Raw genomic sequence first — 26,382 nt, 5'->3', positions numbered from 1 at the left:
TTGATTCAGTTCTCACTATTCATCCACTCCTAGCCCTTCTCCCTCAACCTCCTCCAGCCCCGGGGGTCCATAAAATGTTAGGAGCCTTCCCTTTGGGACTTAGTGTCTCCCCAGCAGTGAGATGACCCTGCTGTGCTCTGCCCCACCCCTGTCCTTGCCTCAGTTTGCATGGTCACCTCTAACCTCTGGCCTCACCCAGGGCCGTGCCTGCTATTGCAGGGATTCCTCTGTCATATAGGACTAGCAAATGCCCTTTTAAACTCCACTCTACCCTTGTCTTTCTTTCCATGGTAAGAAAGCAATTTTATATTGAGGAATTCTCTTCTATGTGTTGAGAAATGTTATGTTTAAGAAGAGGCAGAACCTAAAGAAAGTCTAAGAATTACTGAGTGGAGCTTCCCTGGTGGCACAGTGGTTAAGAATCCACCTGCCAATACAGGAGACACAGGTTCGAGCCCTGGTCCAGGAAGATCCCACATGCCGCAGAACAGCTAAGCCTGTGCACCACAACTACTGAGCCTGCGCTCTAGAGCCCATGAGCCACAACTACTGAGCCCGCGTGCCTAGAGCCCATGTTCTGCAACAAGAGAAGCTACCGCAATGAGAAGCCCACTCACCGCAACGAAGAGCAGCCCCCTCTCGCGGCAACTAAAGGAAGCCCGCACGCAGCAACAAAGACCCAACACAGCCAAAAATAAAATAAAATAAATAAATTTAAAAAGAATAAAAAATTTTAAAAATAAAATAAAAATAACTTCTCAGAGAAGGTCCCTCCTATCATACTATTAAAAAAAAAAAAAAAAAAAAAAGAATCACTGAGTGTACACTTCCAGCACTGGCTGCTTGTGACTCACACCTGCTTTATATAAAAGGACTTTGGAGAAAACTCACACAAATGTCTCCTGATAGATGTTTAAAAGGAAGTTCAGTAACCAAAGGCAAGTTTCATTTAAGTGTTAATGTAAAAGTAAGCATTATTGGAACTGTACAAATTAAGTGATCACTATCTTTGTAAAAAGAAAAAAAATATGGAAGTTGTTCCAATATAAAAAAGGTTAAAATTTTCATTTTAAGATAATTTATATTGTTCATGGATAAGTCTGCTCTTGTCTCTTTTTCTGGGTATCAACTATAATGAAAAGTAAACGCCCTGATTAAAACACATAACTTCCCCTCTGTCAGAATAATTTTATGCTTATTAAAACTTTTTGATTACAAGTAAGTGCCAGAATTTTCTTATTCTCCTTTATGCCTTATTTCTTTGACTTCCCATCTGCTCTGGTTCCTCCAGTTTGGCAGTATGATCAGCTTTTTTTGACTCACAACCCTGCTGTTCTGCCTCTGCCTTAGGATCAGCAGTATACATTACAGCATAAGTAAGTGTAGCCTGATCTCCTATGAAGTCTAGGCAGGGAAAGGGGGAGACATCCATAGGCCTTTCTAGCAGCCTTCATCTGTGGATATCCTGATTCTAAGGGTTCCAACTAGGCTGACCTAGAGATTTAAACACAAGTTATACACACAAGATCCAGGTGCCTGGGGATATGGAACATGGGTAGTAGCTGATTTTTCAAAGTCAACCTCAGAATAGAAATCAGAAAAAGAGATAAGTTGTAAAAGAAATGAACTAAGCATATGGAATGTGGAGAAAGAAGGTTTGTGGATAGGAACAGAGGCAGCTCAGGATTTACTGGCTTTGTAATCCCAAACCAGTTCCCTATGTTACCTGTAGATGAGATAGGAGTGCAAAAATATGACTAAGCTTGGCTTTCTTTAGAGCAGTGATCATAAACCCAAATGTCTGCAGAAGAGAGACACATGAATGAGTGAGGCAAATCCTGTGTAAGAGCATTGTGATCACATTGAGGAAATGGTGAAAACTGGCAAAATGAAGAGTATTCACATTATCTAGTAAGAAGAACTGTTACTCAGGTGCAGGCAATTATTGCCATTTGGAAATAAGGTCCAATGTTGTCATCTATAGATTTATGAAGAGCTGTGTATCTAAAATTTAGGTGAAATCTCCTGTTAAAAATGTTGGCAGTAATTAAGAAAGGAGAAACAGTACTCTATGTATAGCAGCAAAACAAAGTCTGCACTTGGTTGCAGACTACCAGTTTGAGAGATCTATTTAGATAGTAAGAAAAGCTCAGTTAGCAAATCAGTCTGATCCTGACCATTTTGGACAATCTCTGTGGACACTGGCCTAATGAAGGCTCCATAATGTTGAAAGTTATTAAACTCTGTTATCAGAGTAGAATGACTTTCCCCCACTCCAGTAGTTCCTATATGGATAAAATTTTCTTAAATGCACGACTGGCCTCTATCTGTACTATTACTCACTTTGCCCCAAACGGTTGTGAAGTGAGCCTTGATTAATGAGTATGGGAACAAGAACTTGATATGCATGACTCTTCTCTTCCTTTCTTCCTCCTGAGGATAAACTGCTCATAGGGCAAAGTTAGTTGCCATTGTTACTCTAGGTACTTCTCCATCACTGGGAAAATTGCAGCACACAGACTTGCATGGTTTGGCCCAAGGGGTTGAATAGCTTGACCAATTTGGGGATCCTGTTTGAGCAAGTCTACTTGTCCAGGATAGAATAACATTTCATAATCTGAACGTCCTTCAGGTTATATTTTTACTTCCATATGCTGCTTCTTCATTTTGTTTCTCAGATGAAGTCATATGGGGAAGAGAGATGTTACTAACCAGCTGCCTTTTGAGAGACCTCAATGAATGTGTGCCAGTTTTGTTTTACCAGCAAATAGTGTTCTATTTGATTATCTATTAACATATCATAGAACACTATTTTGAAAGTATTGATTTTGTCCAAAATTCTCTATTGCATACATAGAAGCCAGTATACTGATTTATATAAGGTTACCTGGAAATTATTGTCAAATCTATGGTAAAAAAATAAGATAGACTTCTGGTTTCCTTTCTGACATGTAAAGAACTTGGAAGTCATCTCTCCCATTTTTACAAAAGGAAAAAATGCTGAACAATTTGTAAAATAACAACTCTTCTTAGATCCTTCAGAGAATTGAGGTCACAGAGTAAGCTGTCACCCTAAAAAATGCAGAGGAAGGTGGATACTGAGAACCAGAGCCCACTAGGAGCAGAAGCTCACCTCTGAGGACAGTACTAGCAGAAACACGCTGTGATTGATGAATTGCTGGAGGCTCAGTATGGACAAGCTTGAGTTAGGTATTCCGGGGTCCCAGTCTTAGGAGGACCCCTACAGTTTCATGAGTTTTACCTCCAGGAACCCAAGCATGTGAAGATTCTCTCAGGGTGAAAATTGGAGAAAAATCCCCTCATGTTTCCAGCACAGGGAGGGGAAAAAAAATAGCCATTTTAAAATGTACTCGGAGCATTCTGTTCTTACTAGAGGCTGCTTTCAAAGGAACCTCTTTTGCCGGATTCTAATTGACTTGAGGTTATCAGAGCAAAGGCCATTCAATAGAGTAAGGATCATCTTTTCAACAACGGGTACAGGAACAACTGAATATTCAATTAAAAAATGAATCTAGATACTTTGCACAAAAATTAACTCACAATGGATCATAGACCTAAATGTAAAATGCAAAACTATAAAACAGCTAGAATATGACATAGGAGAAAATCTTGAGTTTGGTGAAGAGTTTGATACAACACCAAAAGCACTATGAAATAGAATACCGGTAAAGTGAACTCCGTTAAAATTAAAAACTCCTTCTGTACAAAAGGCACTGTTAAGAGAATGAAAAGACAGCCATGGGCAGGAAGAAAATATTTGCAAAACGCATATCTGATAAAGGACTTGTATCTAAAATATGCAAAGAACACTTAAAACTCAACAATAACAAAGCAGACAACCCAATTTTAAAAATGGGAAGAAGATCTAAACAGGCCCTGCACCAAAGAAAATATACAGACGTAAATAACAATAGGAAAATATGCTCAACTTCATATGACATTAGGGACTTGGAAATTTCCTAATTTCCACTATTTTTTTTACTAACCTAGAATTGCTCTCTTACCATACCCATGAAGCAGTCCAAATTATGGAATTTGTTTTCCTATTTTGGAGGTAAGGAAGCATACAACCAAAGCTCTTTTAATTAATTGGGCTATTCCCTCTCTTCATGACTTGGTTATGGTGGAATACTCCAAAAGGCAGCATTGCAGTGTGGCTGTTCTCCAGAGGCCAGAAATCTAAATTGTGGTTAAGCTCACCAATGTTATTTCATTCTGCACATCTAGCATACATGAATAAACAAAGTAGTGTCAGCCCTGAGATTCAGTCAACAGATATGCTGTTAACCATATATATGTCCTCTAAAGACCCAATGAAGTAAATAATGAAATGTTATCACAACATAAAAGTAAAATCTTTGCAAATAAGTATATGAAAGCACTCAAAAATATTTACCAATACTTATCTTAAATTTTGAATTTACATTTTATGTTAACATTAAATTCAGAAGGATAAAATCTGTATTTCAAAATCTTAGAGTAATTCTGGCATTTCCACTGCTTAATATCTGATCAACAGAGTGAACAGTGTGTTTTTACAGATATCTGCTGTTGTAGGAACCTGCTGTGCAAAGAGATGTAGATTTTTTCAATTTTGGGAAATTACTAGATTTTATTGTCTCCCTTTTATTATTTCTTCTTTTTTCATGAATCCAATCATGAATATGTAAGAATATTGGCAGTCTATTTGTAGGTACAAGGAAAGTGCAAAATAATATCCTATTCAGAGAATTTTCTATTAATAATATCACCTTTAAATTAATGTATAAATGAAACACCTCACACAATAAGAATTCTTAGCATCTTTTGTTTATATGTGGAAAACCTCCTTTTTCAGACTCTTGTGAACATATGTGTGTGTGTACACATTCACAAGTCCACGTTTGTATGTGTGCTGTATTACATGGGTCAGGGAGAACTGGAATACAGTGCACACTCAGTGTTAGTACTAACATATGGAATTACTACAACTTCATTGATATGACCAAATATTTACATGAAGGCAAATGTATAGTTTTGGTGTGTTTCAATGTCAAGCAACAACAAAGAACTAAAACTTTGACATGCAGATTCTTGAAGTTTAAACTGCTAAGATATTTCTGGAGAGAATTTGATAATGTCAATAATGTTCCTTAAAATTAGTCACAATTTTAGTCCGATAATTCCACTTCTAGGAATTATCCAAGGGAAATAAGCAGAGATACTCAAAAAGATGTATCTGCTGAGAAATCCACTGTTGTATTATTTGTTGGAGTGATAGAAAACAAACCAAGATCCTAATAACAGGGTATACCTAATTTGATGAGATATTATGAATGAATAAAAATATGTTTTGGAAGAGAATTAATTATGATGTGAGAAACTGTCCTTGTAATATTATGTGGGGTAAAACAAAGTACAAACTTTATACAGAGTATGATCATAATTTTGTCTTAAAACACATGTACTCAAATGGTAGAAGGAAATATTGTACATTAAAAAGTTAATAGTGACACTCTTCTATTGCAAAATTAGAGATACATCATGTCTTAGTTTTATAACCAATTTACTGAATGAAATAGAATGTACAAATTAATTTTTAAATTAGCATATACGTTACAGTACCTAGTTTAGTAAAAGCCACAAAATCAAGAGAAGTTTCAAAATCCTTGGATTCCAGAAGTAAATAGTTAAAAACTATAGAACTTACTAAATAACATCTAACCATGATAGCTTCTGATGAGAAGCCATGAAAAATCAAGAAGGACTGTTAAATTCATGTGTACCTTCAAAGCCAGATGCTGGAGAATGTCCCATTTTATAACTCACCCATGTCCCCCATTGTTAACTAGGTGGTTATTGAAAGCCTATGTCTGATACTTACAGAGAAAAAAAGAATCAAGGAAATAGAATGAATGAAATGATATGAAAGGTATATAAACCATGAATTTTTGTGATTAAAAATATTAGAGGCTATTGCATGTTTCTCAAAGCCACATAATTAGTGTAGAGTTACCCAGGGTGTCTAATTAAATTCAGCAAATAATGGTTGAGCATACTCTTCACTCTGAAGAGGTGAATGAAAATGGCTCTTGCTTCTGAGAGGTTTACACTGTAACGAGGGATTAATTGTTCTGTATTTTTCTTTGGCTATAAGAGCAAAATCATCCTGTTACTTACCATTGATAAATCAAATACATATACAAAATATTTATATACATGTTTAGAAGTATACTTTGTGTGGTTAACTGAAGATAGTTCCTAGAAGAACAAAATGGAATTGTTGAATTAGTAAAGTAGATATTTGGAATTGGCATAAAAACAATATTGTGGGAATTTGGGGGGAATAAATAGGAACTGGAAGGCATAGTTCATGACTCTGCTATTTACCGTCTTCTTGAAGAGAGAAAATATGTATAGGAAGTGTCATGAACACAATGAAAAATAATGTACCTCAAGAATACAAAGAGCATGCAAGCATGTTGTGTAGGCATTAAAACAGGTTGGGCAAGATTGTCCTTTGAGTTTTGTGGTAAGAAAATCAGGATGGCATTTTTTTTTTCTAAATAACAATGAAACGAGAATAAAAACAGTGCCTAGCTCAGTGATATGTTATGCAGATGTGAACAGAATATTCTCAAATAATGTTCTTGAATTAATGCACAAAAGCAGTTTTTAAAAAGAAAAATTTATGTAGAAACTAATGGTTTGTCTTTGCAATTTCCCTTACTTTGATATTCTAAAAAATGAATGTACTTTATTAACTAAAAAGATGTGCATGGTTGCAGATGAGTTGCCTACCTATAAAATATCTCATACTAACTGGAAACTGGGAAAACAGGAGACCTCATAAGATTTTGAACTTGAATCTACCTCAGCAATCCTACTAAAATTCCAATTATACTTGTCTCTCCTTTTCTGTTTCTTTTGGATGTTTTCATCCTGAGCTTCAACTCAGGCAGTCAGATCTCCTCTCCATTTACCTTTCTCAAAAACCGTTTCTTTACCTGAATAAATCTTATAAATCTTTGGAAACTTCGAAAACTAAAAGCCTTTCATAATTAACTGAGCACACTGGGAGTATATGTGCTTTTGCTTACTGGGAACATAATGGTCGTGTTAATATATTTCCTGTATCTATAAAAAGGTGTAAAGATCTAAATGTTTTCTTTAAATATTTAATTGCTCTCAAATAATTCAGTTAGTTACTTACTTTAACTTGAAAACTGTATTCTTGAAAAACATAAGTGGTCACTTTTTCAGCCTCAGACAGTTTTATAATTCATAGTAAATAATTAGAGGGACTAATTAATTACTCATGTCTCCTCTTCATTTTAATGTGGATGTATGTATATCCCCATCTTGTTCCAAAAATAACAGAGGCAAAGCAATGATGTTAGAAGACCCTTAACTCTGATAAAATGTAGTTGAGTTGTTAAAATAAGGAGAAATTGTTAGAGTTATAGAGACTGCAATTTGGAAGTGACCTCAGAGGGCATCTAATTTAACTGGCTGCCTTGTGGATTGATGTCTTCTGAAAGGCTCAGGAGTTGTGGCTGTGTAGTTTCTGCTTGAATACCTCTAGAGAAAGGAAACTCATTCCTAATGCAATTAAGCTTTTTCAATTTCTGGAAAGAATAGTTATAAAGCTCTTTATATTCTTCAGATCTATTTTATAACCCAAAACCAGAAGTCCTGCATTTTTTATAAATGTAACTTTCCTCTTCATAGTTTTAAAATTGAAACCAAAATGTGTACCAGAGGTCCTCACTGCAAGGGAATAATATTCAGTCCCAAAGGTAGATGGTATTTGACATTTCTGCTTTAGTGAGACTGACTTGTTTTCTTCTTCTTCTTCTTCTTCTTCTTCTTCTTCTTCTTCTTCTTCTTTTTTTTTTTTTTAAGCAAGCAGTACATGGAGCTAGGGCTTGACAATGTCTATGTTCAGATATTCAAAGTGTTTCTTACACTGAAATTGCCTCGTTGGTTAAGATAACTAAGGGACATTGTAGGAAGTTAAGAAAAGTTGTATTAGTTGAGGAATGTCTGGCTATTATTTGTGTGTGTGTGTGTGTGTGTTTGTATAAATGTATCTGTGTGGTTGTGTCTATGTTTATCACGTGTCTGTAGAAGTGGCTGCGTATATGAGTAAGGAAGGAGTACAAAACAGAGATTTATTATTGGTTCTGACTTCTTTGAGTGTCATTTAAACTTAACCCCCAGTAACTTTTAGCAATAGAGGAAGACTTTTAACTGTTGCACCTGCATCTTTGAATCATCTTGTGTTTTCACTTGAATATATAAGGCATAGGAAAAGTAGAAATTCATAAGTAGCTTTAGGTGAATTGTGCATAATGTTGAATTTGTACATTAGATCAACTTTGTAGAGATTTTCTGATTTCAAGTATGTGTGTCTTTGTTGGGATAAGCGTGGTATTTGTTTGTTTGTTTGTTTGTTTTAGAGGAAGAGAAATGATCATTTGTTTGAGCAGTTATGTAACTTAGCCATATGTAGTACCCCTGGACTGAATTAAAGATTCTGATTTTTGTATATGAGAAGTGAAAGATTTAATTTGCAAAATGTGAAGAGAAAATTATTAGATTTTGCAAGCACATACTGTTACCTTCTGCACACCATATTTGGGGTATTTTTAAAAATAAAGAATACCGTTTATAAATTTGGAATTCTATCTTTCCTGGGTACCCAGAAAATAAAGCCAAAGGACTCATTTAAAAATACACTGGTGGCTTGGGAGAGAAGATGGCGGAAGAGTAAGACGCGGAGATCACCTTCCTTCCCACAGATACAGTAGAAATACATCTACACGTGGAACTGCTCCTACAGAACACCCACTGAACGCTGGCAGAAGACGTCAGACCTCCCAAAAGGCAAGAAACTCCCCACGTACTTGGGTAGGGCAAAAAAAAAAAGAAATAACAGAGACAAAAGAACAGGGACGGCACCTGCACCAGTGGGAGGGAGCTGTGAAGGAGGAAAGGTTTCCACGCACTAGGAAGCCCCTTCGCGGGCAGAGACTGCGGGTGGCAGAGGGGGGAAGCTTCCGAGCCACGGAGGAGAGCGCAGCCACAGGGGTGCGGAGGGCAAAGCGGAAAGGTTCCCGCATGGAGGAGCGGTGCCGACCAGCACTCACCAGCCCGAGAGGCTTGTCTGCTCCCCCGCCGGGGCGGGCAGGGGGTGGGAGCTGAGGCTCGGGCTTCGGTCGGATCGCAGGGAGAGGACTGGGGTTGGCGGCGTGAACACAGCCTGAAGGGGTTAGTGCACCACAGCGAGCCGGGAGGGAGTCCGGGGAAAAAGTCTGCAGCTGCCGAAGAGGCAAGAGACTTTTTCTTGCCTCTTTGTTTCGCGGCGCGCAAGGAGAGGGGATTCAGAGCGCCGCCTAAACGAACTCCAGAGAAGGGCGTGAGCCGCGGCGATCAGCGCGGACCCCAGAGACGGGCGTGAGACGCTGGGGCTGCTGCTGCCTCCTCCGAAAAGCCTGTGTGTGAGCACAGGTCACTCTCCACATCAACCCTCCCAGTAGCCTGTGCAGCCCGCCACTGCCAGGGTCCCGTGATCCGGGGACAACTTCCCCGGGAGAACGCACTGCGCGCCTCAGGCTGGTGCAAGGTCACGCCGGCCTCGGCCGCCGCAGCTTGCCCCGCCTCCTCTGTACCCCTCCCTCCCCGCGGCCTGGGTGAGCCAGAGCCCCCGAAGCAGCTGCTCCTTTAACCCTGTCCTGTCTGAGCGAAGAACAGACGCCCTCAGGCGACCTACACGCAGAGGCGGGGCCAAATCCAAAGCTGAACCCCAGGAGCTGTGCGAACAGGGAAGAGAAGGGGAAATCTCTCCCAGCAGCCTCAGAAGCAGCGGATTAAAACTCCACAAACAACTTGATGTGCCTGCATCTGTTGAATACCTGAATAGACAACGAATCATCCCAAATTCAGGAGGTGGACTTTGGGAACAGGATATATTAATTTTTCCCCTTTTCCTTTTTTTTGTGAGTGTATATGTATATGCTTTTGGGTGAGATTTTGTCTGTATAGCTTTGCTTTACAATAGGTTTATTTTACTTCACTATATTATAGCCTCTTTCTTTCTTTCTTTCTATTTTTTCTCCCTTTTACTCTGAGCCGTGTGGACGAAAGGCTCTTGGTGCTCCAGCCAGGCATCAGGGCCGTGCCTCTGAGGTGGGAGAGCCAACTTCAGGACACTGGTCCACAAGAGACCTCCCAGCTCCACGTAATACCAAACGGCAAAAATCTCTCAGAGATCTCCATCTCAACATCAAAACCCAGCTTCACTCAACCACCAGCAAGCTACAGTGCTGGACACCCTATGCCAAACAACTAGCAAGACAGGAACACAGCCCCATCCATTAGCAGAGAGGCTGCCTAAAATCATAATAAGGCCACAGACACCCCAAAATACACCACCAGACGTGGACGTGCCCACCAGAAAGACAAGATCCAGCCTCATCCACCAGAGCTCAGGCACTAGTTCCCTCCACCAGGAAGCCTACACAACCCACTGAACCAACCTTAGCCACTGGGGACAGATACCAAAAACAACGGGAACTACAAACCTACAGCCTGTGAAAAGGAGACCCCAAACACAGTAAGATAAGCAAAATGAGACGACAGAAAATCACACAGCAGATGAAGGAGCAGGGTCAAAACACACCAGACTTAACAAATGAAGAGGAAATAGGTAGTCTACCTGAAAAAGAATTCAGAATAATGATAGTAAGGATGATCCAAAATCTTGGAAATAGAATAGACAAAATGCAAGAAACATTTAACAAGAACATAGAAGAACTAAAGAGGAACCAAGCAATGATGAAAAACACAATAAATGAAATTAAAAATACTCTAGATGGGATCAATAGCAGAATAACTGAGGCAGAAGAAAGGATAAGTGACCTGGAAGATAAAATGGTGGAAATAACTACTACAGAGCAGGATAAAGAAAAAAGAATGAAAAGAACTGAGGACAGTCTCAGAGACCTCTGGGACAACATTAAACACACCAACATTCGAATTATAGGGGTCCCAGAAGAAGGAGAGAAAAAGAAAGGGACTGGGAAAATATTTGAAGAGATTATAGTTGAAAACTTCCCTAATATGGGAAAGGAAATAGTTAATCAAGTCCTGGAAGCACAGAGAGTCCCATACAGGATAAACCCAAGGAGAAACACGCCAAGACACATATTAATCAAACTGTCAAAAATTAAATATAAGGAAAACATATTAAAGGCAGCAAGGGAAAAACAACAAATAACACACAAGGGAATCCCCATAAGGTTAACATCTGATCTTTCAGCAGAAACTCTGCAAGCCAGAAGGGAGTGGCAGGATATACTTAAAGTGATGAAGGAGAAAAACCTACAACCAAGATTACTCTACCCAGCAAGGATCTCATTCAGATTTGATGGAGAAATTAAAACCTGTACAGACAAGCAAAAGCTGAGAGAGTTCAGCACCACCAAACCAGCTTTACAACAAATGCTAAAGGAACTTCTCTAAGTGGGAAACACAAGAGAAGAAAAGGACCTACAAAAACAAACCCAAAACAATTAAGAAAATGGGAACAGGAACATACATATCGATAATTACCTTAAACGTGAATAGATTAAATGCTCCAACCAAAAGACAGAAGCTCGCTGAATGGATACAAAAGCAAGACCCATATATATGCTGTCTACAAGAGACCCACTTCAGACCTAGAGACACATACAGACTGAAAGTCAGGGGATGGAAACAGATATTCCATGCAAATGGAAATCAAAAGAAAGCTGGAGTAGCAATTCTCATATCAGACAAAATAGACTTTAAAATAAAGACTATTACAAGAGACAAAGAAGGACAGTATATAATGATCAAGGGATCGATCCAAGAGGAAGGTATAACAATTGTCAATATTTATGCACCCAACATAGGAGCACCTCAATACATAAGGCAAATACTAACAGCCATAAAAGGGGAAATCGAAAGCAACACAATCATAGTAGGGGACTTTAACACCCCACTTTCACCAATAGACAGATCATCCAAAATGAAAATAAATAAGGAAACACAAGCTTTAAATGATACATTAAACAATATGGACTTAATTGATATTTATAGGACATTCCACCCAAAAACAACAGAATACACATTTTTCTCAAGTGCTCATGGAACATTCTCCAGCATAGATCATATCTTGGGTCACAAATCAAGCCCTGGTAAATTTAAGAAAATTGAAATCGTATCAAGTATCTTTTCCGACCACAACGCTATGAGACTAGATATCAATTACAGGAAAAGATCTGTAAAAAATACAAACACATGGAGGCTACACAATACATTACTTAATAACGACGTGATCACTGAAGAAATCAAAGGGGAAATCAAAAAATACCTAGAAACAAATGACAATGGAGATACGACGACCCAAAACCTATAGGACGCAGCGAAAGCAGTGCTAAGAAGGAAGTTTATAGCAATAGAAGCCTACCTCAAGAAACAGGAAACATCTCGAATAAACAACCTAACCTTGCACCTAAAGCAATTAGAGAAAGAAGAACAAAAAAAACCCCAAAGCCAGCAGAAGGAAAGAAATTATAAAGATCAGGTCAGAAATAAATGAAAAAGAAATGAAGGAAACAATAGCAAAAATCAATGAAACTAAAAGCTGGTTCTTTGAGAAGATAAACAAAATTGATAAACCATTAGCCAGACCTATCAAGAGAAAAAGGGAGAAGACTCAGATCAATAGAATTAGAAATGAAAAAGGAGAAGTAACCACTGACACTGCAGAAATACAAAAGATCATGAGAGATTACTACAAGCAACTCTATGCCAATAAAATGGACAACCTGGAAGAAATGGACAGATTCTTAGAAATGCACAAACTGCCGAGACTGAACCAGGAAGAAATAGAAAATATGAACAGACCAATCACAAGCAGTGAAATTGAAACTGTGATTAAAAACCTTCCAACAAACAAAAGCCCAGGACCAGATGGCTTCACAGGTGAATTCTATCAAACATTTAGAGAAGAGCTAACACCTATCCTTCTCAAACTCTTCCAAAATATTGCAGAGGGAGGAACACTCCCAAACTCATTCTACGAGGCCACCATCACCCTGATACCAAAACCAGACAAAGATGTCACAAAGAAAGAAAACTACAGGCCAATATCACTGATGAACATAGATGCAAAAATCCTCAACAAAATACTCGCAAACAGAATCCAACAGCACATTAAAAGGATCATACACCATGATCAAGTGGGGTTTATCCCAGGAATGCAAGGATTCTTCAATATATGCAAATCAATCAATGTGATACACCATATTAACAAATTGAAGGAGAAAAACCATATGATCATCTCAATAGATGCAGAGAAAGCTTTCGACAAAATTCAACACCCATTTATGATAAAAGCCCTGCAGAAAGTAGGCATAGAGGGAACTTTCCTCAACATAATAAAGGCCATATATGACAAACCCACAGCCAACACTGTCCTCAATGGTGAAAAACTGAAACCATTTCCACTAAGATCAGGAACAAGACAAGGTTGCCCACTCTCACCACTATTATTCAACATAGTTTTGGAAGTGTTAGCCACAGCAGTCAGAGAAGACAAAAAAATAAAAGGAATCCAAATCGGAAAAGAAGAAGTAAAGCTGTCACTATTTGCAGATGACATGATACTATACATAGAGAATCCTAAAGAGGCTACCAGAAAACTCCTAGAGCTAATCAATGCATTTGGTAAAGTAGCAGGATACAAAATTAATGCACAGAAATCTCTTGCATTTCTATACACTAATGACGAAAAATTTGAAAGTGAAATTAAGAAAACACTCCCATTTACCATTGCAACAAAAAGAATAAAATATCTAGGAATAAACCTACCTAAGAAGACAAAAGACCTGTATGCAGAAAATTATAAGACACTGATGAAAGAAACTAAAGGTGATACAAATAGATGGAGAGATATACCATGTTCTTGGATTGGAAGAATCAACATTGTGAAAATGACTCTACTACCCAAAGCAATCTACAGATTCAATGCAATCCCTATCAAACTACCACTGGCATTTTTCACAGAACTAGAACAAAAAATTTCACAATTTGTATGGAAACACAAAAGACCCCGAATAGCCAAAGCCATCTTGAGAACGAAAAATGGAGCTGGGGGAATCAGGCTCCCTGACTTCAGACTATACTACAAAGCTTCAGTAATCAAGACAGTTTGGTACTGGCACAAAAACAGAAATATAGATCAATGGAACAGGATAGAAAGCCCAGAGATAAACCCACACACATATGGTCACCTTATCTTTGATAAAGGAGGCAAGCATATACAGTGGAGAAAAGACAGCCTCTTCAATAAGTGGTGCTGGGAAAATTGGACAGGTACATGTAAAAGTATGAAATTAGAACACTCCCTGACACCATACACAAATATAAACTCAAAATGGATTAAAGACCTAAGTGTAAGGCCAGACACTATCAAACTCTTAGAGGAAAACATAGGCAGAACACTCTATGACATACATCACAGCAAGATTCTTTTTGACCCAGCTCCCAGAGAAATGGAAATAAGAACACAAATAAACAAATGGGACCTAATGAAACTTAAAAGCTTTTGCACAGCAAAGGAAACCATAAACAAGACCAAAAGACAACCATCAGAATGGGAGAAAATATTTGCAAATGAAGCAACTGACAAAGGATTAATCTCCAAGATTTACAAGCAGCTCATGCAGCTCAATAACAAAAAAACGAACAACCCAATCCAAAAATGGGCAGAAGACCTAAATAGACATTTCTCCAAAGAAGATATACAGATGGCCTACAGAGACATGAAAGAATGCTCAACATCATTAATCATTAGAGAAATGCAAATCAAAACTACAATGAGATATCATCTCACACCGGTCAGAATGGCCATCATCAAAAAATCTAGAAACAATAAATGCTGGAGAGGGTGTGGAGGAAAGGGAACATTCTTGCACTGTTGGTGGGAATGTAAATTGATACAGCCACTATGGAGAACAGTATGGAGGTTCCTTAAAAAACTACAAATAGAACTACCATACGACCCAGCAATCCCACTACTGGGCATATACCCTGAGAAAACCATAGGTCAAAAAGAGTCATGTACCAAAATGTTCATTGCAGCTCTATTTACAATAGCCAGGACATGGAAGCAACCTAAATGTCCATCGACAGATGAATGGATAAAGAAGATGTGGCACATATATACAATGGAATATTACTCAGCCATAAAAAGAAATGAAATGGAGGTATTTGTAATGAGGTGGATGGAGTTAGGGTCTGTCATACAGAGTGAAGTAAGTCAGAAAGAGAAAAACAAATAAAGTATGCTAACACATATATACGGAATCTAAGGGGAAAAAAAAAAAAAAAAGGCCATGAAGAACCTAGTGGCAAGATGGGAATAAAGACACAGACCTACTAGAGAATGGACTTGAGGATATGGGGAGGGGGTGGGGTGAGATGTGACAGGATAAGAGAGTGTCATGGACATATATACACTACCAAATGTAAAATAGATAACTAGTGGGAAGCAGCCGCATAGCACAGGGAGATCAGCTCGGTGCTTTGTGACCACCTAGAGGGGTGGGATGGGGAGGGTGGGAGGGAGGGAGATGCATGAGGGAAGAGAAATGGGAACATATTGTATATGTATAACTGATTCACTTTGTTATAAAGCAGAAGCTAACACACCATTGTAAGGCAATTATACTTCAATAAAGATGTTTAAAAAAAAAAAAAATTGCCAAGAGACTAGATCTTAATTATTCCCACCATAAAAAAAGAAGTGATAATTATCTGCTGTGATAAAGGTGTTAGTTTATGCTACTGTGGTAATCATATTGCAATATATAAATGTATCAAATCCATATTTTGTACACCTTAAACTTATACAATGTTATGTGTCGATTATATCTCAATAAAAATAAATTAATGCCAAAAAAATAAATAAATAAATAAATAAATAAATAAAAAATAAAAAAAATAAAAATACACTGGTAACTTTACTAATTAAATGTTCCATATGTAAATCAGTGGTACCAAAGACATGGAGCTTTTAAAAAACCTTATTGTTATAGGAGTACATATTCAATTGTCTATTTGGCTCTATTTTATGTGCTAAAATTACCAGGCATCTTGAATATAGTGTTCATTACATGAAAAATTAATTTTCTAACACAAAAAAACATAGTGATTTTTGAGTTTTACCTTTTCTGTCATATGAAGTATGCTTAGTATGCTTTTGTTTGCAAGACAATTTTAGAAAGATTAAAGAGACATTTAAAAAATCAAATCTTTAAATACATAGAGGCTCTGAAGTGACTTTTTTCTTCATGTTCTCTTCTAAGGTTTTTAAGTTTCTGGTACAAAGGAGCCCCAACTGGCTTTTCTTGGCTCTGATATCTCTTGATCCACTGTGCTTATAGCATACTCTCTAATACATTTTGACTTTTATTTTTTAAAAAAGCAAAAAGCAAAAAACGACTTTCTAAGCTTGTGCTCCACATTTTCCTATAGTTAACTTGAAACTTAGCCACAATCATTTATATTAATTAAAATCCAAATCTTAAAAATATAAGATTTGGATTTTAATCTTAAAAATATAATTATCTGAAATAATATATCTGAAGAAATCATATTTAGAATATATAAAGTATTCATACAAATTAATAAGTAAAAGGCAAATAACTAATCGTTCTAAGTGTGCAAAAGAATTCAACAGACACTTCACAAAAGAAGATGTTAGAGTGCCCAATAAATACATGAAAAGCTGCTTAACATCTTCAGTCAAGAAGGAAACGCATATTAAAACCACAATAATATATCGTTGTTCAAAGAAGCTGTACTATTTCACCCTCCAACCAGCAATATATGAGATTTCCACCTATTATACATCCTTGCCAATATTTTATATTGTCATTCTTTCCCCCAATTCTAATTGTCTGAATTAGTATGTCATTGCTAAATAATATTATTATACATTTTTTTTTTTTTGCATGTGGCAGTTTCTTATGAAGATAAACTTATACCTGTCCCATGATTAAGCAATTCTACCCCTGAGTATTTTTTCAAGAGAATGAAACAAACATATGTCCACAAAAAGAACTGTACAAAATGTCATGACAGCCTTATTCATAATAACTGAAAGTGGAAGCAATATAAACATTAAGGAATAGCAGAATCATTAAACAAATTGTACTACAACTATTAAGTGGAATACTACACAGCAGTAAAATGGGAAACAAAACTACAAATGCACACAATAATGCAGATGAATCTGAAAATTATTGTGAGTAAAAGAAGCCACTTTCTAATGTTGCAGGCTGTTAATTTAAAGAGGACATTTCTGTTGTTTCTTGCAGTGTTCTAAATATGTTCTGTACAATATGTCCAATAGCTGCATGTCAGTGGCCACTACCACTGACATGCAGCTGTTAAGAATTTGAAATGTGGTTAGGTTAGTGTGATTAAGAAAATGAATTTTAGATTTTATTTAACTTTAATTAATTAAAATTGAAGACTAAGTAGCCACATGTAGCTAGTGATTGGTTACTACATTGCACAACACAATTCTTTATTTTATTTTAGGTGGTGGTTAAATGGATGTGTACAATTGTCAAAACTAATCAATATTAAATCCTAATACTTTATTAAATTTACATTATATCTCACAAAAATGCAGACGTGGCAAAGTTTGTAAACATTTCTATTTAAACAACAAAAACTAAAATTTAAAACACATAGTGACACATTTTTCAGAGGATACTTAAGAAGGCAAGAGGAATAAAACTTCATCTATCTTCAAAATTCAAATAATCCCCAACAAATTAAAATACTGAAGGAGAGCCTTCAGGCCCAAGTCAGTCTCTGTCTTTCCTAGCCTTTCTTAAAATTTTTTAAATTTATAAGCTGAACCCACAGTATGCCATCTATTTATTCCAATGAGTTACATATGTGATTAATTGCATGGCTTTAATTAAACAGCAGATAGCTTGGGTTGATCACCCACAACCTCCAATCAGATTAGTTCTATGAACTCCAATTCTCTTATTGCAATTAACTCCACTCTTTCCACAGGCTCCTAAGAGAATCCTAATATGACTAGTGTCAAGAAGTAAAAGGGTTTGTGAGTTTGCCTTACTTGCAAAGTAACAATTTAGCCTGTCACAGTTTCCTGGGTGCTGGCAGAAGACATGAAGCTCATGGGTCAGAGACAAAGGACTTTATTACTTGTAGCAAAGCAAGAAACATGAACTTCATTGTTGACCTGAAACAAGTAGACTGCTAGATATTTCCCCAGAAAAGATTGGTTTATGTGGGATCAGCAGAGAATTGCAGTTATGTGTCTGCAGCCATGGCAAGCAACATGCAAGTCCCCACAAGGGAAGCGAAGGAGAACGCTTTTATAGAGAGGAAAAGGAAGTTGGGAGGCAATATTAAACAAAGAGTCCGTGGCTTTTCATTGGACTCCTTGCCAGGAAAGAAGAGGAGTATTTCTTCTTTCTGTTGGGCTCTGCTATCACTGAAGGGCATGAGAGCTCCCCGTTTTGGACTCCCATCTCTATTTAATTGTGGTTTCTGTTTCTGTTTTATATTTCCTCCTTTTTTAAAAAAAATTTTATTTATTTATTTATGGCTGCATTGGGTCTTCGTTTCTGTGCGAGGGCTTTCTCTAGTTGCGGCAAGCGGGGGCCACTCTTCATCGCGGTGCGCGGGCCTCTCACTATTGCTGCCTCTCTTGTTGCGGAGCACAGGCTCCAGACGTGCAGGCTCAGTAGTTGTGGCTCACGGGCCTAGTCGCTCCGCGGCATGTGGGATCCTCCCAGACCAGGGCCCGAATCTGTGTCCCCCGCATTAGCAGGCAGACTCCCAACCACTGCGCCACCAGGGAAGCCCCTATATTTCCTCCTTTTGATCAAGATCTTTCTCTAAATTATCACTGATCAAGAGTCAGGTTTTCTGGTTTCAGAGTCTTTTTGTCCTTTGTCCTTTTTGTCTTTTTGTCCTCAGAATTCTTCCTGAGCGTAGTGTCTCATGTTGGAGGGAAAGTGCAAGGATTGGGCACCTATTAAATTCACATCTGAGTATCAAAGAGGGGGTGGAAGGAGAAGTCTCAGGCACTTTTAATCTAAAGTCCATATGTTATCAAGATGCGAGACATTGGAGATCACCTGAAGTGTTATGCCATCATCAAAACTTTGACAACAAACTTCCAACAGACCTGTTCTGGATATCTTGGGAAAGCTGTCTCATCAGATGTTATCTGCTTCAGTTCTGGGACGTCTTTACTTTCAGGTCACCAGATAATGTGCAGTTACAGTCAGTGTTCGGCACCTTTAGGTGCATCATGTGAATCCAAGTGTCTATTCCTTGGAGTTTGTTGGCACAATGTTTGGTTAGCAGTACCTGATAGGGACCCTTCCAGCCACATTGAAGATAGTCCTTCTAGAGGTTTCTTTTCCAGTAACTAAAATCTTCACATTGCAAAGTATGACACTTAAGGTCTTCATCTCCCAAAGGCTCACTGTGAAAAGATTGTTCTACCAAAATATGGTTACTTTTAGGAGAAGCAACATTGCAATTAAGCCTTTGCAGTATCTCTCCTTTCATCAGTTGTGAGTCAAAAGAAACAGTAGTCAAGTGCATTGGGCACCTTGTGACTATCTCAAAGACTGAGAGTTTATAAGTTCCAAAAGTGGTTGGTCTGAGATTTAGAAAGACCAGTGCTTTTGGCCAGAGTACTGGAGGGCTCCTACAAATTTGCCATTTGAGTCTTAATGCCGTTAGTGTGTTCAACTGAACCAGAGGATTGAGGGTGGTAAATGCAGTGACAGTGTTGTAAGACCAGCCAACAGCACAGACCTGTCAAGGCACCTGGGCAGTAAAATGGATTTCTTGATCATTATGCAATTTGAGTGAAGTTCCCCAGGTAGAGGTAATCTTTTCCAAAAGGACTTTAGCCACAAGAGGCAATAAGCTTATCTGCAAGGAAAGGCTTCAATCCAGTGTGAAAACATACCGAACGTGACTAAAACATATTTATATCCATTGGATGGAGGAAATTGTCCAAATTCCAATTGTCAGACCTCAAATTGTCCATTACGCAGTTTAAAATGGCCAGGAGCAGTAGAAACAGGCTTCCTCGGTTGTACTTAGGACAAGGGGGACAAGAGAGATAGGCACTTTCTTCAGCTTTGTTAATGTTTCCCCACCAATACTGATTTATAAAGACTATCATTTTGTTGGTAAACCAATGGTTTAATGCATGTACAGTGGTAAGCAGGGAGAATTTTAGATTCTACAGCAGTACTGGTTTGTTATTAGGTCCAAATCAGAACTTTCTCTTTTTATCAAACCGACAATTGTTGAATTTCCAATCTTGTTCTTTTTTTTTTTTTTTTTTCCTGAGTCCACTTGTTGGCCCTCTCCATCCAGTTTTTCTAAATTGTAATTTGGGGAAATATCCCTTCGGACCATGACAGAGTTTTGTCTGCTGTTGGCCCCTTTAAGGGCAGCATTCCTTGCAGAAATATCAGTAAGGTGATTTCCTTTAGCTTCCAGACACTCAAGTTTAGAATATACAGGAAATTTAATGATAGCTGAAACAACAGATAAAAATATCACATTTAATAATTCTTGAACATAAGGACACTTTTAATCTTATTTCCAAATGGAAGTAAGGAAACCATATTGCTTCCACAACATTCCAAAATCATGAGCTATTCCAAAAGCATATCTACTATCAGTATAAATATTGACAGTTTTGTCCTTGGCTAAAGTACAAGCCCTTGTAAGAGTGTATAATTAAGCATGTTGAGCTAAAGTAGCCATAGGCAAAGATGCTGCCTCAAGAACATCAATAGGGATTGTAATAGTACACCCAGCACATTATTTGCCATTGTCACATTTTAAGTAAGAACCGTCAGTGAACCATGAGAAGTCAACCTTACCCAATGGATTTTCCTGTTATGAGGAGTCAGGAGGTGATCCAATAGCATTAAGCAGTGGTCGTGACGGACTTTCTCTGCTATGAAGGAGAAAACAGTATTTGGGTTAACGTTATTACAACATAAAAGAGTCATGTGAGGGGCAGTTAACAAAAAGACATTATGAGAGGTGAGGTGGCTAGCTGAGAAATGTTGAGGGAGATGAGAATTCAGGAGAGCTTTTACTGCATGAGGTACAAAAAAATGGTTAAAAAAATGGTTAAAGGGGATCCCACAATGATTTTCTTGGTGGCCTTACCCAAAAGGGCAGTGGCTATCATAGCTTTAAGGCAAGACTTCCCTGGTGGTCCAGTGGTAAAGAATCCACCTTCCAATGCAGCAGATATGGGTTTGATCCCGGGTCGGGGAACTAAGATTCCACATGCTGCTGGGCAACTAAGCCTGCACGCCACAACTACTGAGCTCACGTGCCTCAACAAGAGAGCCCATGTGCCGCAAACTACAGAGCTCATGCGCCCTGAAGCCTGTGCACCACAACTAGAGAGAGAGAACCCACACTCCACAACTAGAGAGAAACCTGCACACTACGTGCTGCAACAAAAGATCCTGCATGCCTCAACTAAGGCCTGATGCAGCCAAAAAAAAAAGAAAAAAAAGAAATAAAATAAATAAAAATTTTTTTTTTAATGGCTTTAAGGCAAGGGGGCTATCCCCATGCCTTAGGAGCCAATTGCTGTCTAAATTATCCTATGTATTGATGGTGGTCTCCATATTTTTGGGTGAGTACCCCAAGATATTTCCTTCCTTTTCATAAAAAAAGGGAATCTGATAATTGGAATGCCCAAAGACAGATGGGTTTATCAAACTCTTCTTTAAGGCCTTGAAGGCTATGTGGTCCATTCTTTTCATAAAACTGGGTTGGGGTTGCTTTTGTTGAGTTTTACTATAGAGGTTTGCCCAGTAGAGAAAAATTTGAATCCACTTCCAGCAATAACTAACTAATATGAGAAAACCTCACAGTTGGCCCTGACTTTTGGGTTTCGAGAAAGTTAGGACATGATAAAATCTATCTGGACCTAAGTGCAACCCTTATTCGGATATCAGATGCCCTAAAAATAAAACCTGGGTTTGGGCAAACTGCAGTTTTTCTTTGGTGATCTTCTGTCCCTTTAAGGCTAAAAGCTTTAGCAAGTGGATGCTGTCTTCCTGTGAGAAGGCTTGAGAAGGAGAGAAAAGAAGCAAATCATCTACATATTGCTACAAAGTAGAACCCTAAGGAACTTCATGTCATCCAGATCAGCCCTCAGGATTTGTGAGAAATAAGAAGGACTCTCAGTATAACTCTGAGTCATTACTGTCGATATGAATTTTTTTTCTTCCCAAGTGAAGGCAAAAAAGGTAATGGCTAGGTTCATCACCTGGAGTACTAAAGAATGCACTGTATAAATCAATTACAGTAAAGAATTTACTTCTGCTGGGAATGGATCTTAGTAATGTAGGAGAGTTAGGAACAACAGGGTTTCAAGGGATAACAATGTTTGTTTATTGCTTGGAGGTTCTGGACAAACCTCCATCCTTGGCCCTTAGGTATTGTCACTGGAAAAGTGTGTTACAGGGCCTGGTACAAAGGATAATGAGGTCTTGAGCCCGTAATCTTCTATTATGGGCTTTATGCCTTGAAGGTCTTCTTTACTTACAGAGTATTGATTAATTCTGGGAAGAGCTTTGAGGGATCTATTTGAATTTTGATGAGAGGTGTGCTGTACATTTTGCCAACATCAGTTAGAGATTTTGCCCATAAGAAAAGTGGCAGCTGATTCAATGACAAATGATCAGTGTTTCCAGAATCTGCTCTAGTACCGTAAGAGATGGAATAAAAGAGGTGAAGAGGTTATTTAATTCACCTGGTTGGTTACTTTGATGACTATTATCAAATTGTAGAATTATATTTTTCTCTTCTGAGAGAAGGAAATTCTAGTGTGATACTTCTCTAAGAAGTCTTGGCCTAATAAATGGATAGAAGCAGTAGAACTACGGAGAAAAGGGCGGGTATCTCTCAAAGTGCCTAAATAAAAGAAGATAGGTTTAGAGGCAGGAACATCTTGAGGTTCATTAGACATCCCCACTATTTGAATTGTTTTAGTACTTTGAGGCAAGAGCTGTTTTATAATAGTAGGGTTGAGCACCAAGCGATTGACTCGTATCAATTAGGACTAGAAGAGATCCATCCCTAATCTGGAAAAGAAATGTTTTTCCAACCCAATTAACAGGGAGGATTGGGATGAGCCCCTGTAGTTCCTTGGAGTCCCATCATTGAGAACTGGGGAGACATTAAAGGGCTGGTTTGAGGGATGAAGGTACATAAAGCACTTAGATTTGTAAAATCTTTTTTCCAACGTCCTGGCTCTTTGCCATAATAGCAGAAACTAGGAGGGTTTTTGTTTCACTTAGGAGACTTCATTTGATGGAGTTGAATATAAAGAATTTTGGCAGTCTTCCTGTGACGTGACTCATCCAGAGTACTCTCAAGAGCTGGTTTACCAGATGGACTCAATCTGGAGTGGACATAGTTTCCCATTCCATACCAGTCCTTTTTACTAGAAGGGAAAGGCCTTAGTTCAGCACATTAATAAACATGGAGTTAAAAGCTGCTTAAGTGAAATCAACATCTGAAGAATTTTGTTTAAAAACCATCTGAAGTTGATTGTAAAAATCATAAACAGGTCCATTAGGTTTTGTGTACAAGCTAAATTTGCTCCAGTCAACAGTCTTTGGAAAAACACTAGGAATTGCTCCATGAGTTGCCTAGCAATTGCCTAAGGCTTATCATATAATAAATTAGCAGAGTTGGTCTCCCAGTTGTAATTCTAGAGACCTTTCAGGATTTTCCCAATTTTCGTGGTTTCCATCCAATTCTGGGCCTGGCCTTCACTGACAAGCATATGAACTAGCTTACATAAGTCAGAGAAGCCAGGGTGATAAATGTGAATGACTATACAGTTGACCCTTGAACAATGTAGGAGTTAAGAGCACCAACCCTCTACACAGTCGAACATCCATGTATAATTTATAGTCAGCCCTTTTGTATACACAGTTCCTCCATATCCACAGTTTCACATCTGCAGACTCAACTGTGGATCCTGCAATACTGTACTATTTACTATTGAAAAAAATCTGCTTATAAGTGGACCCATGCAGTTCAAGCCCACGTTGTTCAAGGGTCAACTGTATTAAATCCCTCAGCAATTCTGTGAGGATCTAAGTTTACTTTGGGGAAATCTTTGACTATGGCTCACGGTTCAGCTTTAGTCCAGAGAGTATAAGAAATTAAGGGTTTAGCTTTAGGAAACTCGGAAAACTTAATTTTAAAGGGACTGGTTTTGACAAGTTCAGAGGAAAAGGAAGTGGGGAGAGTTTTATGGAAAAGGGAAAGTTTGGCAAGAGAATTAATATGGGGGAAATGAGGGTATAGTAGAGGCATGGCTGGTGTAGAAGGGAAAAGAATGATTCCACTTGAGGCAGGGTCTGGCCATGAGGAGCTGAGGGAGAAAGATAAGGTGGTGCCAGAGGTGGAGCCTGAGACAATGAAGCCAAGGAAGAAGAAACTGAGGCTTTGGGAAGCATTTTGCTTTCTTTAATTTTTTGTTTGCCTCAGTTAATTTTAAAATCTTATTTTGCAGAGAGGCAATTTTAGACTCCTGATAATGCTTGGAAGCCTCAAAATACCAATCAAAATAAGCATTCCACTGGGTTTTGAAATTTTTTGAGCTATTTTTAAGGAAGTAAGTTTGGAGAGTTCAAATTTAAGGTTTTAAGGAAATTAAGTTTGGAGAGTTCAAAGTTCACCATAATGGCCATTGATATTTTGAACTGCCTTTGATCAGGTTGGTTCATTTAGTTAGAAATTCACATGAAGAGAGACCAAGGTTTTTAAACATAAGCCAGAGTCCCTGTATGAGGGGAAGGGACACGCTCAAATCACTTAGATAACTTGGATCCCATTTGTAGAGGTTTTCCTCTATAGAAAAGAATAATTTTCAAACAGCTCATAGCACAAATGACTCAACTCAAATAGCTTGCAAGCCAATTCCAACCAGTCCTAAGGAGACAGTTTGGTCCCAGAGGAGCCTGGCTGAAGACAACCTTTCCAAAGGAATAGGCTGAAGGCCAGATGGGCACAGTTTCATTTAAAGCAGCTTTGGTTGAAACTGTCTGACCTCAAGATCAGACTGAAGTGCCAAAGGAGTACTCTCATATTGAACAAGGCCTTAACCAGAAAGATGAATTCTTCAAGTAGATCCCAAATTAAATCTGAAGATCTTCAAATGCAAAGAGGGCATGAGCTCAGATTTTATAATGGCCTGCAAACAAACCTGCCCAACGTTTGCCCTGGATGGAGACTTTATCTTCATCTTCCAAGGCTGTTGACAGTACAACTGTGTTTGAAAAGATGTTCCAAAACAAAAGCTGGGTCTGTTCATGACCGTGATAAGGAGACAACATTGCAGATCTGGGACTGCTGTCCTTAGAAGGTCTGCTTGCAAGATTGACCCTTGGCTGGCATCTGATCACATGAATGGTAAACAGTTCTATACACTGACATAAATTTTTCCCTAAATTATAAGAGTAACTCACTGGGGCTAGACAGTTTGTACAGACTGAATGCTTACCTTCCTTCTGAGAATCTGGAATCTTGATATGTGTGGCAGAAGTTACCTCCTGACTAGCTCTCAATAAAAACCCTAGGCAATGAGTCTCTAATGAGCTTCCCTTCTAGACAGTCACACTAGACACATTTTGTCAACAGCTAGTTTCTGGGTAATTGAGTCCTGTGTGATTCCACTGAGAGAGGATTTTTGGAAGTATGTGTGCCTGATTTCCTATGGACTTTGCCCTTTGTGCCTTTTCCCTTTGCTGATTTTGCTTTAAATCTTTTCACTATTATAAATTATAGCTGTGAATACAACTATTTCTTGAGTCCTGTGAGTCCTCCTAGTGAATCACTGATTATGGGAGGGTCTTAGTGATTCCCAACACAACAAGAAATAGAGAAACATAAGAAACCCATGGAGAATTATGTCCCAAAAACCTGGAGCTAAATTTTCTTAAGAATCGTGGTATTCATGCCCCTCCTGGCACGCCTTTGCACCATATCACTGTGGCATGAAGAAGATAAGCGCAGCTCCTACCAACTTCCACTCCTCTAACCTCTAATTCAGGAACCACAAGCATAATCAAACCATCATCAACCTATGCTTTTGGTAACGTTAATCTCAAGTGAGTCTTTCTGACACTTCCCTGCTCATCTCAGGTTCCCTGACACCTTACACTGTGCCATTGAGAATACACTTCATGCATTGTCACTTCCCAAGTTTCCAAAGAT

General features: G+C 38.3%; 1 pseudogene; it reads right to left on the bottom strand.

Annotated features, from left to right (window-relative positions):
- Nucleotides 1-25,502, bottom strand: part of LOC132350451 (DNA topoisomerase 2-binding protein 1-like) — a 66,722-nt pseudogene extending 41,220 nt beyond the window's left edge.
- Nucleotides 25,503-26,382: the final 880 nt, after the last annotated feature.

This window comes from Balaenoptera ricei, chromosome 16 (genome assembly GCF_028023285.1).
Source record: "Balaenoptera ricei isolate mBalRic1 chromosome 16, mBalRic1.hap2, whole genome shotgun sequence".
Lineage (NCBI taxonomy): Eukaryota > Metazoa > Chordata > Mammalia > Artiodactyla > Balaenopteridae > Balaenoptera > Balaenoptera ricei.
The sequence above is the reverse complement of the archived record's forward strand: the minus strand, read 5'-3'. Positions and strand labels throughout refer to the sequence as shown.